At 39.4% G+C, this 18758-nt stretch overlaps 1 pseudogene; it reads right to left on the reverse strand.

Annotated features, from left to right (window-relative positions):
• Positions 1–5271: 5271 nt before the first annotated feature.
• LOC114506068 lies at positions 5272–17602 on the reverse strand (annotated as a pseudogene).
• Positions 17603–18758: the final 1156 nt, after the last annotated feature.

The raw sequence follows: 18758 nt of genomic DNA on the forward strand, positions 1-18758 counted from the left end.
CCTGAAGCAGCTATGGAAGATGGATCTTCATCCTTCAACAACCCCAAAAAGATTTTTGAGAACCATGTCTCTCTCAGGGGGAAGTTGAGGCAGGAGATAGTCAGGAAGGAAGCTCCAGAGGCCCCCGCAGGGCTGAGGTAGAAAACATCTATACATGACAAAGACCCCCTAAGACAGGTTGTTCCTGTTTACTGGGATAACTCTGAATCATAGAATGCGCCTGCGCGCTACCCCTGATTCATTATAATATCATTATAATGAAATAACATCGTGGGACTCCCTTCTCCAGTAGCCAATCAAGAAAATCATAGGAAACCACACATGCGCAGTAGCTTTGAAATCCAACTCCTTGTACCTGCGCAGGAAAAGCCCGCCAAAGATGAGCAAGGGGGCTTCTGCCCTATAAGAATAGAATCCCCCAGCCCACGTGCCCTTTTTTTCTCTGCTCAGAGCTGGCCCACTCCCGTGTCCTGTGGAGTGTACTGTCACTTAATAAATCTTCCCTCTTTCTTTATGCTATAAACTTTGTGTGTTCGGTTCAATTCTTTGTCCTCGATCACTAAGAACCTGGTTACCTGTGCACACCTGTGACATTACCACCTGGCTTTAGCAGAGAACCGCCACTTGGCTTTGGTAGAATGGAGACCCCCCTCCTCACAGCCATTGTGGAGGGAGAACCACTCGGCTTTGCCAAGTGGGGACCCCCGCAGCTTTAGTACGGGGAACCACCACATGGCTTCAGCAGAGAACCACCACTGGCTTTAGCTGGAGATCCTGGTGACACAGCTGATGATGCCAAAAACTGAGGGAGGCCTACCAGCCAAGAGGGATTACTGGGAAGAACTGGGGGCTGCCTGAACCATGGACTTCTATTTCTTTTCTGAGATATGGTATCCCAGACTGGACAAAGGGGGGAAGGAAGGACTGTGTGTGTTTGTGGGTGTTTTAAGGGACTTTGGGATTTTGATGAAGACATTAGGTCACTACTGTAAGTCCGTACAACATTAAATAAACATTTTCTTTCCTTTTCATGAATCTCTGGCATTGAGAGATGTCTTTCCTATAAGGCAGTGGACATAATGAACCTGGGAGATTCCTTTCAGTAATAGTATATCACCCTTGGCACCCTGTGTTCTGTAACACAGCCATCTTGTGAACAGGAGGATGGCCATCTCTTGGTCTGAAGATGACAGATAAGAGGGAAGCCTGAGCCTTTGGTACTATGCTGAAATGCTCAACCAAGCCTGAGAATGCTTAACAACAGGATTCTTATCACAGAAGCAGTAACTCTTCATGGGTTTAATCCATATTTATTTAGGTATTTATACTATGAGGCTGTATTTAGCAAACCAAATGAGGAAAAAAGAGCAGGATAGTTCTTAATACTTGTGAGACCCAGGGCAGGATGGTAACAACGGCCCACGTACCATATGCCTAAGCACTTAAAAGTTACAAATTTAGTTACCAACTGCTGAATAAAATATGTTTTGTCCTCACACCTTGGAAAACATTATGCCATCATATGACCTGTATGGGGAAATTACAATTTTAAATGTTTGGGATGCTTTTGGAGCATCATGCTAGACTAGAGTGGTCAAGGACAGTCTTCCGCAGTTGCAGACCCATGTGTTGGCCCTCTTCCTTCTCCATCCCCCAGCATTGTCCTACTTTTAAGGTGTCTTGAAAGAACATCTTTAGATACTTTAGACAAAGTTCAATTTTTACCCACGTTCTCCCATTCTGTAGATAGTTGCCTTGGCCACCCCTTGGAAGGGTGGACCTTGGAAGGGTGCCTCAGGAAGAGGCACACGTAGACCTGAATGCAAATTTCTGTGGTCCTTTGGAAAGAAACTTTAGGGCCATGGGTATCTGAAAAATAATCTAGACAAAAAGACTTAGTTTCTGGAACATAGCAGGCAAAGCATCCATCAAATCTGGTGGATTAGAGCGGAGATCTCTCCTGACTGGTCTGAGGTGGCACCGAGGAAGAGCCCCTTAGCAGGTGGTGTTAGTGCAAATCTGAATGCCCAGGTCCAATTGTGACTTCACTCCCCACGAGCACCTAAAATAACTTTTCTAATTTTCTCCTTATTAACAAGATCAGAACTTCAGTGATTTTCAGTGAATAAAAATTAGTTGCTCTTAGATAGAAATAAACAGAGATAGATTTATTATGAAGCTAACAAAACTTAAGCTCCAAGGCCCCTCACTTGCATGGTTTCTGAGAAAGAAACCTTAGCAATATGTTCACACAATGCTGATGCCACCATCTTGTGAACAAGAGGGCAGACAACACACTACAGGTTTTTGGTTGTTTTTTTTTTTTTTTTTGGTAATATGTGTAAAGGTAAGATTTAAAATTTTTAACTTTAAAAGGGCCCCCAAAAGGTAAAATAGTGTAGCCATTGTGAAAAAGTTTGGTCATTTCTTAAAAAAAAGTTACACATAGAATACTATGTGACCCAGCAATTCTGCTCCTAGGTATATACCCAAAAGAACAGAAAACAGGAACTCAAAGAGATGTTTGTACATCAATGTCCGTGGAAGCATCATTCACAACAGACAAAAAGGAAAAGCAACACAAGTGTCTATTAATAGATAAATAGATAAACAAAATGTGTTCTATACATAAAGAATGAAATTCTACATGCTGCAATATATAGGAACCTTAACAACATTGTACTAAGTTAAATAAGCTAGTTAAATAAGCTACATCATATATATATATATGTGTGTGGTCTCTCCAGAAGGTAACCAGCCATGTAGTATGAAAAATAGAGACATTTATTGAACAAGATACAAGAAACTTTGTACATAGGATAGTAACATCTCAGTCCCCTTCAGTAGGCACCTTGGGACCTCACACAATTCTCCCAATTGCCACCAGCTACCCAGTCAGATTTTCCTGAATCTTACTGATGGTCTGAGATCCCTTCTGTTTCAAAGGTGATTTTAGTTCTGGGAAAAGCCAGGAGACACAGAGCACCAAATCTGGGCTGTAGGCAGATTGAGTCACCTGGGTGATTTGATGTTTAACCAAAAATCTTTGCACAAGACGTGATGTGTAAGTGAACGTATTGTCATGATGAACCTGCCAATCACTAGTTGCCCATAGCTGTGGCCTTCTGAATCATTTAAATATTTCTATGGAGGAATGTTCAAACTTTAAGCAAAATCTGATGCAGATTCATTGCTGGCTCAGTCATTTAGAATGTGACAGCCACACAGTACACATGCTCACTCAGTGGCATCTACCACCCCATTGACTAGTACAGTGAAGTTGTCATTGTTCATGCGTGTGCATTCCAGTCCACTCTCCTTGGCTGCCAGGTTATATCAATGTCGTGCAAACCATTCTTGTTATGTTAACAATGGCTGGACTTTTTCTGGGGACACCTTGTATAATATCAGTGCTCTGGCCATCTTAAAAGCCCTTTATCATCAAATACATGGTTTTACACTTTACTCAAATTGAACTTACAATCCCTATGACCTCCCTACATATACATAACAAAAGAGTGTAGTAAAATTAGCAAATACTAAATTACATTGATAATTTGTCATCCTTAATTTGTGATTTTAGGAACAGCACACAACAAATATATATGTTAATTCCTTGGCTTGTTAGTTGCAGTGGACAATGCAACAAAATACATGCTTGTGAACATTTGTTCATATCTACGAGATGGCAGCTAAAGATTAGGCTTCAGTACTGACATTTAACTATCTTACAAGCAATTACCATTGCATCATAATATATCATCAAGGCAATTTTTTATACTGAAAAAAAATCAAAATAAAAACTGTTATTTGTGCCCTGACCAGTGTGGCTCAGTGGGTTTAGTGTCACCCTGAAACTGAAAGGTCACCAGTTCAATTCCTTGTCAGAACACATACCTGGGTTGTGGGCCAGGTCCCTGGTTGGAGTGTGTGTGAGAGGCAACCAGTGTTTCTCTCACCCATGGATTTTTGTCTCCCTCTCTTTCTCTCTCTCTAAAAATAAATAAATAAAATTTAAAAAACCTGTTATTTGTAAACTTTTATTGAAATGTATCCCTTCAAGTGGAAATAAAAAATGAAATTTGTCAATTTACTACTCAACTCACATAGGATTTCAATTTTTGTTATACTGAGGGGGAAAAAGCTGTTTTGAGTTGTGAAAATAATGCTTCAATAAACAATTAATAGAAATACCCACCAGTATAATGTTTTGCTCTTTCAATGCCAGCATAGATTTGGGAACATACTAAAAGGGAAGTGATAGGTATCCAAAAGTAAAATGTAAAAATGTATATTAAAGAAATCTTTCCTTGTGATTAGAAACAGTTTTGAAATGATGTAACTTAATTGGAGGCCATTACAGCTGCTTTTGTGAATTATGCTAAGGGCATTATTACCCCTCTCTCCCATCCCTCCCACTAAATTACTAAAAAATAAAAATATATTTATATTGCACAAGACAAATATGGATGAGACATAAAATGTTTCACATTTTTATCTAAAGTTTAAAAATTAATCAATAGCTTGATCAGACTAATGAATGGAATATTTGCATCCTCAATTGTTAGCCAATATTGGTGAATCCCAAAGCCCTTCCTGAAATGAGAAAACCTGGGTGACCATTTCCACATTCACCAAGAGAGGCAATGGATAGGAATTCACAATTGACACAATTGCATTCCTGATCTACTGTTCATACCAACTGCACAAGATGAAGGTCAATATAGCAGTTTTTTTGTCCAAAATTATAACCAGTGATTGAATAAACTGTTGTTAGCCCTATTATTACCAATAAGTAATTCACAATGCATTAAAAAGTTATTTGTAATCCTGCAAAATTGGGAATAAGTTATAAAATAAAAAAAACAAATCTACTTTGTCAAAACTAGCAGTGTAAAGAAGGCAGCCCTGGAAGTGTCTGAATCATCTGTAATGCCAAGTACCCCCATAAACTCTTCATGTGGTTAGGCTTTGGGACTCATTGTTTTGAAATATTAGATGTATATATACAATTTTCTCATAGGCTCACACAGCTATGATTATCTTCACTCATCTGAGTCAAACTTCATCTTTAGGAATTCTTATAACAAGCTATGTCTCTGGGTCTACAGGGTAATTTTAATAATTTAAATCAAACTTATAGACAAGAGACCACTTAGGTTCAGTGTCACCATAGCAACCTTTTATTAGTTTGCTAACAACTTTACCCTAATTCCAATAAAGCCTAATAACAGTCATAAAAATTCATTAGGAAGTTTACTGGGAGTACCATTATACCCATGCCTTTAGGAGTCCATATAGGTATATAAAGGGAACTTGGACTACCTGAGTAACAGCTGTCTGACAAACTGGACATGATGATGGTCTCTTTTCATGGATCTTGTTGGCACATTCCATGCAGAAGAGGTTGTGGCCACATGAAACTAGGGCAGCAATAACTTCATTCTCAAAGCAAATTAACAAAGGCACGCTTTTGTCTTGATTCTGGAAGTGAGCTAGAGGTGGAACTTCCATTGGAAGAGGAGCAACTACTGGTACCATTAGAAAAAGCAGGGAAATAATGGGAAGGCCAATTTGGTTGCCTATACTAGGCAGGTCGCTCCTAATCCCCCAAGCAAGTGGGTCCTCGTTGCTCTCAGGAAAGGTAGTAGACACAAGGAGTAGATAACTGACGTCCTCAACAATGAGTTTTCATGTTATCAGAAGGATCACTCCCAAAGCCAGAGAGTAGGTTAACTGGTTTAAATGGAGCACAGATAGTTAGCACAGATATTGGTAAAGAGTCAAAGGCAGGAGAATCAACCACAAAATCTGAGCCTACAGATGGTAGTTTATCTCTAAGTCCAAAGTTTCCTGTGCTAAATGAGCTTGTCGGACTAAAGTCAGCCAGCCTATTGCTTCTAAAGCAGGAGTCTGAGAACCACTATCCAGAGAACTGTAACTATCACTTTGATGATTGGATATCATTCTTGCAAGGCTAGGAGCCACTGAAATTGAGGAGAACCATGAAGAGCTAATGCCACTTTTAAAGCTTGCATTGGTACCCATTGTAATGGAAATCATTCTCTTCATTGAGCTCAATATGGTTTCCTGAAAGCATGGCAATATGCATTTCTGTTTCTTCTCATGCTTCATCAACATTTTCAGGCATCCCCATTACTTCAAAGACAGATTCCTTATCTCTGCTCAGAGTTACTATGTATGTGTGGGTCTGCTGCTGAATTCTTTCAACAGTTGCTCCTGGTTGCCCCAGCTGCTAATCTTACCACATCATGTGGGACCCTTACTTGGACGGGGCAGATTAGGACTTGATAATCTCTCTAGGCAGGTCAATTTTTGTTTAGAGATGCATGAATCATGGAGAAGTACTCTGCAACTGAGAGGATTGCTCTTTTGGCCAAAGCAACATCTTCTTTTTGCTAAATGACAACAAAAATGGGCTTTTCACTACAAACAGGTGCCTTGATGCACGTGTTTGTCTCAGCTGTCAGTGCTTTAATTTTACAACCCTGGTGACCGACAATCTCAGTGACATTCCCAGAGCTGGGCACAGGGATGCTCTTCCTCTACAGCCAGCCAGGCTGCTCCAGGTTCAGGCAAGGGGATGCATCGCTTTCATCACCCCCTCCCTGCCTTTCTTATGAGTGCATAAAGGTGCTTCTCCATCTTTTGTCATGTGCACTTAAATATCTTGGGAAACTTATTAAAAAGCAAATCCTGCCCTGAACAGTTTGGATCAGTTAGTTGGAGTGTCATCCTATAAACAAAATATTGCGGTTGGATTCCAGACCAGGGCACATATGCAGGTTGCAAGTTCAATCCAGGGACCCAGCATGTGCGGCAGGCAACCAACTGATGTTTCTCTCAGCATGATGTTTCTCTCTCCCTTACTCTCTGCCTTGCTCTCTCTCTTAAAAAAGGCAATGAAAAAATGTCCTCATATAAGGATAAAAAACATTTTGAAAAAGAAAAACAAATCCTGACTCAACACCTCTGGTATGAAATCTGAAATTCTGTAATTCTAACAAAGTCATAGCTGTTTCTGATGCTGCTGAAGTGGGCTCCACACTTTGAGAACTATTCGACCTGGCACCTTAAAGAATGGTCCAAGCACCAGCAGCCTGGGCATTGCCTGGAAGCTTGTTAGAAATGCAGTTCCTTGGACCCAAGTGAGTCCCACAGAATCAGAATCTTGGGGGAAGGAGGGGACCCAGGGATCTGTGTTATAATAAGCCCTTTCAGTTATTGTACATATGAGAATACTGGTCTGGAACTTGTGTAACATCTATATATTAGATACAGCTTCATTTCTCTCTGTCTGCCATGAAAAATTGAAGGAAGGGAGACCTGTATGTGGTAAATCATATAAGCACCAGTGAACACCAAGAACAGGAACACTTAAGGGACCCTGGTGATTCTTTGTGATCATATTAGGTAAGTGAGGTCATGCATGCCAACGGAAGGAAACAAGGACAAGGACGAATGCGACAGCCCTCCAAACCCATGTAGCCTGCAAACTATGCTGCTTGGTCACAGAGGACACAGATGACAATCTGAGATGAAGAACAGGGCCGTGATCAGGGGAACCAGGAACTCACTCATCACGACAGGAAAAGAATTATTCTGAGGGTGTGTAGGACCTGCAGGAAAGCTCCTCTCTTTTCCTTTTAATGACTTTTCTATGATTGCAAGAGAAATACTTCACATTCATAGAATATTTTAAAAATTCTTTTATTGTTATTCAATTGCAGTTGTCTGTATTTCCTTCCCCCACCCCCTCCAAACCCACCTCCCTTCCTTGCTTCCACCCTCCCCCTTGGTTTTGTTCATGTGTCCTTTATAGTAGCTCCTGAAAACCCTTCTTCCCACTAGCTATTGTTACACTGTTCTTAATTTCAATGACTCTGGTTATATTTTGTTTGCTTTTTTCTTTTGTTGATATTGTTCCAGTTAAAGGTGAAATCATATGGTATTTGCCCCTCACCACCTGGCTCACTTAAAATATGCTAAGTGTTCTACATTCAATATTCTACATGTAGAAAATATTTTATATTCATAGAGTATTTAGAGAATATAGGAAGACACAAAGAAAATAAAAATTGTCACAGTCCTACTTTCCTGTATAACCACTTTATCCATTTGATATTTTGGAGTATATTCTATATCCTATCTAGATACATACACATATACACTGCTATATATATTAGAAATAATTTTATAAATACAAATATACACATATACACACATGTAAATATGCTACATATAAAATGTAAATATGCATAAATACTTATATGATATACACACATATACAGACACTATACTTATATGATACTCATATATATAATATATGCATATAAAATATTTTAAAATATAAATATTTGTAAGTGTATATAGTATACATATATAACATCTATATAAATATATGCATCCATTATATATAAATTATATATTTACATAAAATGCATACATATATACACAGATATCAATATAAATATATACTACAAATATATACATATGTACCATAAATATAAATAAATTTTCTATAAATGTAAATAGACTTAACAACTTTGCAACCTACTTCTTTTACACTTAGTGTTATGTTGCATTAAATGGAACAATTAAAAAGTGCAAATTCTATTTTTTTTCACTGCTTTTCTAGACAGAGAGGAAGGGAGGGAGAGGGAGAGAGAAACATCAATATGAGAGGGAAACATTGTTTGGTTGCTTCCATATGGGCTCCAAAAGGGGATAAAACCTGTAACCTAAGTATGTGCCTTGACCTCGGATTGAACCTGAAACATTTTGGTTTACAGAATGACATTCCAACAAACTGAGTCACACCAGCCAGGGCAAAAAAATGCAAATTTTAAATTCCCCAGGTGTCTCCCACTGACCATTCCCCTTCCCCCTCCTCACAATTACAGATTATAAAGATTTGTAGATTATGTGAGGACTCAGTGGAAAGCCAAGAGGTAAAATCAACCCTTCCTTCCCATTAGAACCAGTGAGCCAGGTAATTACATTGGGAGAGCCAGTTCTGATCGCAGGGTGCCCGGTCACCACCTGTCACACTGATGTCCTTCACACCCAGCCCACATGCTCAGAACTGAATCAGGAAACAGAGCTAGGCAGCCAGAATCTCTGATGTTTTCTTGTATATTTCAATTCAGCCATATCAACTCTCCACTATTATTCTGAGAGTAAAAATTTGAAATGAATTGAAATTGGTTGTTTTAAGCTAAAAGGATCCACTGCAGTGCCCTAAAAAGAACTAGAAATCATGGTCATAAACCACACACAGGTTGACCTATAGGATTGTCCCAGATCTACCGCAAAACCTGAACTCCTTTTCTTTCCTTTGTCTTTATTAAGTCTATCCAGGCAGAGCCTAAAAAATTTTAAACAAAATGATGCAGACTTTCATTAAGATCCTTTAAAAATAATTGATTTCACAGACTCATTCCATGTTTATTCTATTGATTCAATTTAAAACAAATTTTAACACAGAGTTCATAATAAGCCCAAACAGTCCAGAGATCATTTCCATTTTTGAAATAATGTCTTACTTTTTCCCCCTCTACTGCTGCAATTATAGTAGAATAGAAAATTAGATTTTAATTAATCAGCAACTGCTCCTTTCCTCCAACCACTGGGATTTTTGAGGCTATAAAACTATAATGTAGTATAGCCATAGAGCTCCACAAATGACTGGAAAAAAAAAACCCCAAAATGATTTTTTTACCTGATGCTTTTTTTTCGGAGCTTAAAGTCAATTCAAAGCAAGTTTTTCAAGCCTGGGTTAAAACTTCATGCTGGGGTCAAGCAGGAGTGCTTTTGCTAATGCATATACTGGGTGCAGCACTTACAGTCCCTCACCAGCCCTCAGAGAGGCAGTTTAGCTGCTTTCCTTGTTAGAGGAGCTTGAGCCAGCAGACTTGCTACCCAGAGACACCTGCTTCTGTCACCAGGAGCCAACTTAGTATGTGGTAAGAATGCAATTGTAAATGCCCTTTCTACACTTCTCAGCTCTCTCTTCCCAGCTGCCCAATAATGTCTTTGTCTCAGGTACTGCCATTATAAGCCTTATTAATTATAGATCAATCTGTAATTTGAAAGTATGAGCCAAAACTGTAGGGGGTCTCATTAACATAAGATTAAAAGCTGACTCAGAGATTAATTATTTTGTAACTAGAAAAACATTGGGCTGGGTTTAGTTTTGAGCAAAGCAGTTTCTCAGCAATGAGCACATCTCTAAAGGATATTTTAAAATACACATGCCATTTTCTTAGTTTTTCTGCCATTGTTGAAGTTTTTCATTGCTGATGGTTAAATGCTCAAATGTGTGCTTATAAAGGCACATGTGACAGGATACAGCAAGTGAGAGCAATTTATGAATTGATCAAAGGCACTTTGATGGAAAGGTGTTGACTCACAGTTAGTGTGAGCCAGGAAGATAGAATCAAGTTCAAACATATGTATGAAGTGCTAAATGAGTGTATCTATTAATGGTTAGTGATATAAACTAAATAGAGACTACTCAATAAATAAGTATCTTTGTTTGTCTGAACTACATCTGTCTCATTAAGAAATAATATAAGGTATTTAGTCTGTAGTAGCAGCTACCAAATATTGGTCTGAAGATGTCCTGAGATCTCTTTACAGTCATTTGTATGAAAATAATGCAATAATTAAGGAATAGTAATACAAGAAAGAATAAATGCTGTGTTTCTTGTACTCACAACTGTAAACCTCCTTTTGCCCATCCCTCTATATATGTATTCTATCTTAAGTCAGCCCTCCACATTCACAGATTCCCTGCAGCAGAGGGAAAATATGTATTCATGGCTCCTTTGCACAGCTTTTGTTGACCACTAGCTTTCAAACTTAAGCTTCAGAATTATCTTACTGGGCCCACCCCTGACTCTCTCCAGGGTTAGAGAACATGGCCGTGTAGTAAGTCTAGGTTGGGGACTTTAACTGCTTTTCTGATAACATTCAGCTAAGGTTGATGCTACTGGTTCCAAACACTCAAGTGTGGTTCACATACCAAGGACAGTGGCATCTCCTGGGAGCTTGTTAGGAATGTAGGTTTTTCTGGCCCCACTCCAGGTCTACTGAATCAGAATCCTTGGGGTAGGACCTGAAATCTGTATTTTAACAAGCTCTCAAGTTAACTCTGAGGCACTCTAAAGGCTGAGAAGCACTGTCCTGGACTAGTGCTTCTCATAACTTCTTATACAGATGAAAAACCTATGGATCTTGTTAAAAAAGCAGATTCTACTTTAGTAGGCATATTAGTCTGCTAGGGTGTTGTCATTATAAACTGGGTGGCTTAGCCAACAAAAGTTTATTTTCTCACAATTCTAGACAATCAAAGTCCAAAATCAAGGCGCTGCAGGATTGGTTTTCTTCAGAGGTCTCTCTCCTTGACTTATAGATACCTGTCTTCTTCTGTCTTTACTCTGCACACACATATTGTGTCCAATTTCCTCTTCCTGTAAAGATACCAGTCATATTGGATTAGGGCCCACCCTAAAGATCTCATTTTGACTTAATAACCTCTTAAAGTTCCTTATTTTAAAACATGTTTACATTCTGAGGTGCTAGAGGTTAAACTTCAACAAACACATTTGAGGGACACAATTCAGCCCATAATAGTAGATACTTAAATTCTGCATTTCTACCAAACTCCCGTGGGATATCCATGCTATTGATCTGTGGACCATCCTTTGAATGACACATGCCTAGGAGAGTGCAGCTGCCACCTCTAGAACACTGTCAGTAAAACTAATGGAAAAGTGGCATATTCCTCAGGTGTGTTGAAACAAAATAAATTTCCATAGGTCTGGAGCAAATACTCTCCAACTTTAATGTGAATCAAATTCACCTGGGGAACTTGTCAAATAGTAAATTTCTAAGTCCCACTTACAAAGATTCAAATTAAGTAGGCTGTGAAGAGGCCAAATATATTCTTTTTTTACCAAGCACTGAAGGTCACTCAAGTACAGACGGTTCTCCAGACTAAACTTTGAGAGGCACTAATCTACAAAATGTATATCTTGCTTCCTCAACCATCCTACTCGCTGAGCTCTTCAAGGCCAGAACCATTTCTACAAACCATTTCACTGTGTCTCAAAGTTTAATATGCATGCACTTCCCTGGAAATGCTGTAAAAATGCAGATTCAGTTTCAGTAGGTCTGAGATGGAGTCTGAGGTGCTGCACTTCTAATAAGCTCCCAGGTGTTGTCAGTGTTGCTGATCTGTGGATCACACTCCAAGTGACGGTGACAATGACAAGATTTTACATCTCATACTATGCCTGTGCAAGGACTGATATCACAGTCTCATTTAAGGAACTCTTTGTATAATTCATGCACTGACCATTTATCTTTCATACATCTTTACGCTTTAATGCAGTACATAATATAATAAACCTCCCATTATCTGATCCTCTCCAAATTGATTCCTCCTGGAGTTCACATAATACTTAATTCAATTGTCCTGGGGACTCTCCTTGAGTAAGGGGAATTAGAATTTTGGACTGCAGGATCAGAATTCTAAGTAACTTTGACAAATTGGAGAAATGTTACATTATAAATGAACAGGATAAAGTCCAAGAGGGATAGGTGCAAGACAGTGCCCTCAGGCATAAAAACTAAAGGATACACCATGAGGAAACCTGCAAAGCACACACAAAGTGGAAATCCAGGAGCTGATTGCTCAAGGTGAGAAATTATACTAAAAATGAGCATCCAGGCAAAAAATTGCAGAGGAGCAGGATAGCAAGTGCCTTTACTACAATGTGAAGCCCAAGAGGAGAAAATATATAACAAGGTATTAAAATTACTTGGCATGTTACTAATTTTTAAGTATACTTGTGATAATTATTTTTGCATGGTTTCTAAACTGATTTTGACATAATTTTCTACTCAGGTTATGCCCGCTATACACTTCTTTCCCTTGATAGTTGTGAAAATCAATCCTGGCACATTAGAATCACCTGAACCACTTTTAAAACTGCCTATATCCAAGCCCATTTTTATTAATTTCCTAGGTCTGGTGCAACAAAATACCACAAACTGGGTGGCTTAGAACAACAAAAATATATTTTCTCGTGGTTCCAGAGACTAGAATTTCAAAAACTAGGTGTGAGCCATGCTCCCGCTGAGACCGGCACAGGAAGGATCCCTTCTTATCTCTCCCAGCTTCCAGTAGACCTAGGTATTCTTCATGGCAGCATGAGTCCAGTCTAATCTTAACATGGCTGTCCCTTTCTGTCTCTTCCCATAACCTTTCCTCTGTACATGTTTTGTATGTATTTGAGTTACTCCTTTTTATAAAGACAGTAGTCATATTAGGGTCCACCCTAATGACTTTAGTTTAACTTGATTACCTCTTTAAAGATATTATTTCCAAATAAAGTCATATTCTGAAGTATGTGTGGTTAGGACTTCAACATTACTTTTTGGGGAGACACAATTCAACACATAACACCATCTCAGACCAATTACATCTAAGTCTCTGGGGTGTGGCCAAGACATCAGTATGTTGTAAGTGCCCAGAAGGTTCTAATACATGGCTAGGGCTGAGAATCACTGCCCTGCGAGAAGGTCTGTCACAGCTACCATTGTTGTGGGGCACAGCCTACATTAATAGTTGTGACTCTTGAGTGGGACTTTATCTGTTTCAGTATTTTGGCTAAAGCACCAAAGCTGAGGCAATAGAAAACAAACAAATGACATTCTAAAGCAGTGTTTCTCAATCTTGAACACACCTGGAATAACCTAGGAGTTTTAAAAGAATCCTGACGCCTGGATGCATCCCAGAGATTCTGATGTCATCAGCCTAGGGTGAGACCTGAGCACAGAGAATTTTAAAAGCTCCCCCAGGCCACCCTACAATGCAATCAAAATGAGAACTGCTTTTTACAAAAAAGATGTGCTATAACGTGGCCAAAGTGACCCTCAAGAGTGGAAGCACTAGAGCCAGAATCCTAGGCTCTGGACCCCAGGACTTTACTCTCTCTACTCACCTTTGTAACCTATCGTCTTACAACAATAAGCTGAAAGATCCTTAAGTATGATCTTTCCATTCTTCATATAATTTTGGGCAAATATTTATCATCACCAAAAAATGTAATTTCTCCTAATTCTACTTTCCATTCAGTTACCCTTTTTCCTCTTACTATCAGCAAAGCTTCTGGAAATATTATTCTAAATTCAGCCTTGTCAAGTTCTCACTTCCCAAATGTTTCATAAGCCTCTGTATCATGACTTTTGACCTGACCATTTTTTTGAAATGAACTATATAAGGCCTTCTAGTTGCCAAATACAAGACATTCAGTTATCATCATATCTAAATGCTACTGTATGGTATTCAAGGCTGGTTCCCATTCCCTCTCTCTTGTGTGCTTCCCCTTTACCTTCCATAGAGTTATTCCCTTCCATTTCCGTTGAGGACTGTTCCTGTTCACCTGCTTTTAAGTAAATTGTGGTACCTATTTTAGACCTATTTTTGTCACATTGTTGATTAGGTTGAAGCATACAAAATTATGCTTTGTGTAGGCCAAAACTGGTTGAATATTGGCTATATCATACGATTTAATTTAATGCCCTATCCCAGTATGTTAACAAACTGCCAATGGCTTCAGCTATTGCTTGTATACAGAGCTGATACTCAGATCAGTTGCAAACATGTTGCAATATTTCCTACCAATTGGCCCATTGCCTTTCCCCCACCAGTGCCCTTTCATTTCCTTGACTGTCCTACCTCTTTCCTTAGGACTTCTGACACCTCCCAATAATCCATAACTAAAGGGAAAAGGCCACATAACAAGGGCCCCTGGGGACTCTGCTTTGAGGCTATAAGCAGTATCTGTTGTAGTTAGTTGTTATCCATGTTGTACTGATTGTAAAATATTCTCATATTACCCCTATGTATTTATGATTTCCAAATGTATCTATCCAGCTAAATCACTTGTACTTAGCCTCAGATCCATATTGACTCTTCCTACTTTGATATCACATAAATACATCAGAGTCAATATGCCCCAAATAGAACACCCCCACCCCCACAATGTGACAAACTTTAACTTTGGTGGCAGCAATGAACTACTCTCTAAGCACCCATGTCCTTGTGTAGACCCCTCACACACTGACTCTGGGCTTGGTTATTAGACTTGCTTTGGCCAGACATTATCAAACATGATGGAAACAGGTGTAAGGAGTGCTTATCCTCTGGGAAAGCTCACTCCTGTGGGCATCTGCAAAATTCCTAAGAAGTTCAGACTAAACCTCTGTGTGATGAGAATACATTGAGAGGGAGAGGCCAGAGGGAAGAGCATTGAGGCCTCAAGGTGTCATGGAGCATCCCCACTCCACCCTGTCCAAATGTCTGACCTATAGAATTCTGAGAAGTAAAATGGTTGTTGTTTAAAGTTTCTCTATTAGCCAGAGTTCTCCAGAGAAACAGAACCACTAACAGAATGTTTGTGTGTCTGTAGATGCATTTATAATTTATTTATTTATGTATTTATTTATTTATTTTAAGAAGTTGGTGAATATAATCATGGAGGCTGACAAGTCCCAATATCTGCAAGGTGAGTAAGTAAGCTGGAGACCCATTACAGCCATTGGTGAACAGATGGTGTGGTTCTAGTCCAAAGGCCAGGAAGCTTATGACCCACAAAGAGCTGATGTTTCAGTTTGAGTCTGAAGGCAAGAAAAATTGGATGTCCTGGTTCAAAGGTGGTCAGACAGAAGGAATTCTCTCTGACTCCAACCTTTTTGTTTTATTCAGGCTTTCAGTTGATTGGATGAGGCCCACCCACATTAGGGAGGGAATTTACATTACTCATTCTACCAATAAATATGTTAATCTCATCCAAAACACCCTCATCAAAACACCAGAATAATGTTTGACCAAATATTTGGGCAATCCATGGCCCAGTTAAGTTGACACAAAATTAACCATCACATCTTCTAAGCTTTTGGGTGGTTTGATATGCACCAATAGAGAAGAAGAAGAAGAAAGTGCTCTTTATACAATATAAAATAAGACTGACCTATATAATACAGACTTAGATCTAGTCCTTATATAATAGGAGTAGAATTATCAAAAAAGTGATATTATCATTTACCTACTTATTAAATCCAAATTCTAGGGTTATTCTAGAAAAATAATTATCCTTTTTTTTTGAAGATTTTATTTATTTTTTTATAGAGGAAGGGAAGAGAGGGAGAGAAACATCCATGTGTGGTTGTCTCTCACACACACTCCCTACTGGGGACCTAGCCTGAAACCCAGGCATGTGCCCTGACTGGGAATCGAACCGATAACCCTTTGGTTTACAGGTCCACACTCAATCCACTGAGCTACACCAGTCAGGGCTCCTTTATTTTCATCTGATCACCAATACTTTTTAAATTCTTCCTCCTAATTAATTTCAAAAGTTCTTTAACCTCACTGCTAGTTGCCCTTGATAGGACACAGATGACAAATATCTGGCACTGTGCTGTCACTCCTTCCTTCAATGACAACGGTGAATATGGCCAATCTATCAAGGCTCTGTGTTCAGCTCAGCCAGGAAAGTGGCCACATTACTAGCCTCAACACTCCACTCCAAGCATTTACTACAAATCAATCACACCTGTTCTAGAACCTTCTGATTTATCATTTTTTAAGGCAAAAGCCATTTTGCTGGTTACACCAACCTATCAGACCATTACCCTAGTCAATTTATATTCCACATTTTTAGAATAATAGCCAAATTAATCGTTCTAAAATTTATTTAACCTTATCTAGGTTGCCAACCTGTGCTCACTCCAGGACTCAGAGGTGTTTGGGTTTGTGGTGATTAGATTGACTGCTAAGACAGCTCCAATTCTCTGCCCTTCCCATATCCATATTCTTTGTGATGTGATTTTGCAGGTCTTCCCAGTAAGAGAGAAAGTCTATTTCTATACCCCTTGAATCTGGCTGGCCTGATGTCTTGCTTTGAATATTGTCGAGATTCTGAGCCTAGGACTCAAGAGGCTTGGAGCACTTGCTTTCTCTCTTAGAACCCTGCCACTGCTGTGAGAACAAACATGGACCAGCCTTCTGATGGATGAGAGGTGACATGCATTGGAGCCACATGTCTCCCTCTAGGCCAGTCAGACTTGTCAGATAGCATAGCCAGGATCAACAAAGCCACCCGACTTCCCACAACTAGCCACAGACAGATTCACAAGCTACAGCCACTCAGGTGACCCTCAGACTGGTAGTTGTTTGTTACATAGCATTTTAGAGCCATAGGAATTGATACAAGGTTTATACAAAGAACTGGGAAGCGGGTCTATTTGCATGATAAACTAAAAAACCACTGCTGGAGAACTTATCCAACTGAGTCAAAGAATCAAATATAGAAGCCTACAAAATCTATAGGTGGCTATTGTAGGAAAAACTTTATAAGACTTTAAGAACAAAAAGTGGCACCTGCAGACCCAACAATGCTGGTGCTAGCACTTTCATCACTAGTGGAGACAAAGCCTGCATCAGCACCTGAGTACACCCAGAATCTTCAAAGGCATTTGCCAGCACAGCAGCCTTGGCAGCTGACATCCCTGCAGGGAACTGAAGCAAGGAAAATGGTAGACACCACACAGAAGCTAAAAAGACTGTATTGTGAGAATGCTTGAGACACCTCCAGGGGTCTGCCAGAAATAAAAGAAGGCACCTTGAAAGGTCCTGACAGAGAAAGAATGCTTTATGATAATGTTTTTCTCTCTTATCCTACCACAAGTCCTGGTGTGGACTTGGAATAAAGGATTTATAAATGTCTAAAATTGTTCCATATTCACCTTTTCCCTCAAAAAAAATAACCTGATTAACACCAAAACACAAGTTTGTTCATCTCTCATCTTACATGTATACATGCTCACGCATTCATGCACACAATTTCCATTGGCATCATTTCTACACATTTCTACTTACTCTCCCCACACCTCTTAGATTGTAAGGTTTCTCATTTCCTGCCACATTGGCTAGAGAGATGCATCCTCTGTTTCTGAAAGAGCATTTCAGAAGGCCCCACAATTGACCTCACTATACGACAGAAGATTTTATACAAGGAATGGAAGATATAGTTCTTTTCTTTAAGCTACAGTGTAAACAAGGGGAAAGTGTTCTCTCTAGCAGTAGCAGTAATATTGAGCTGGCAGTAGAATGTGGAAAAAAAAGGAAAGAAAAAGAAAAAGAAAAGAAAAAAGGCCCAGATTCATTGTAGTTCTTGCCTTTCATAGTGAAGTCTAATTCTCCACCCTTTAAATCTGGGCTTGGCTGTATGACTTGCTTTGGCCAATGGGACATAAACAAATGTAATACAAAAAGGGGCTTGAAAAGTGCTCACACATTGAGACTTGCTCTTTTTCTGTTGCATTTAGAGCCATGAGGTAGCAATTTGAATGAACCCAAGCTAAGTGCTGCATAGGCTAAGGAGAAGAAAAACAAAGCACCCCAGCCTTCAGCCCACCAACCACCAGGCTTGTGAGGAGGTCATTCTCATCCATCCAGTTCCAGCTGAGCTGCCAGGTGCAGCTGCTACAACAGTGAGCTTAGGTAAGGCAAGCTGACAAATGGCCCAGTCTAGTCCTGTCCAAATTGCCAATTGTGAGTCAATAAATAATCATTTGGTGTAACCCACAATGTTTTATAATAGCTTGCAGATGCAGCAAAGGCTAATGGGTGCATCACTAAAAATAAGGTGTTCAACGTCAGA

Source organism: Phyllostomus discolor, chromosome 9 (assembly GCF_004126475.2).
Source record: "Phyllostomus discolor isolate MPI-MPIP mPhyDis1 chromosome 9, mPhyDis1.pri.v3, whole genome shotgun sequence".
Taxonomy (NCBI): Eukaryota; Metazoa; Chordata; class Mammalia; order Chiroptera; family Phyllostomidae; genus Phyllostomus; species Phyllostomus discolor.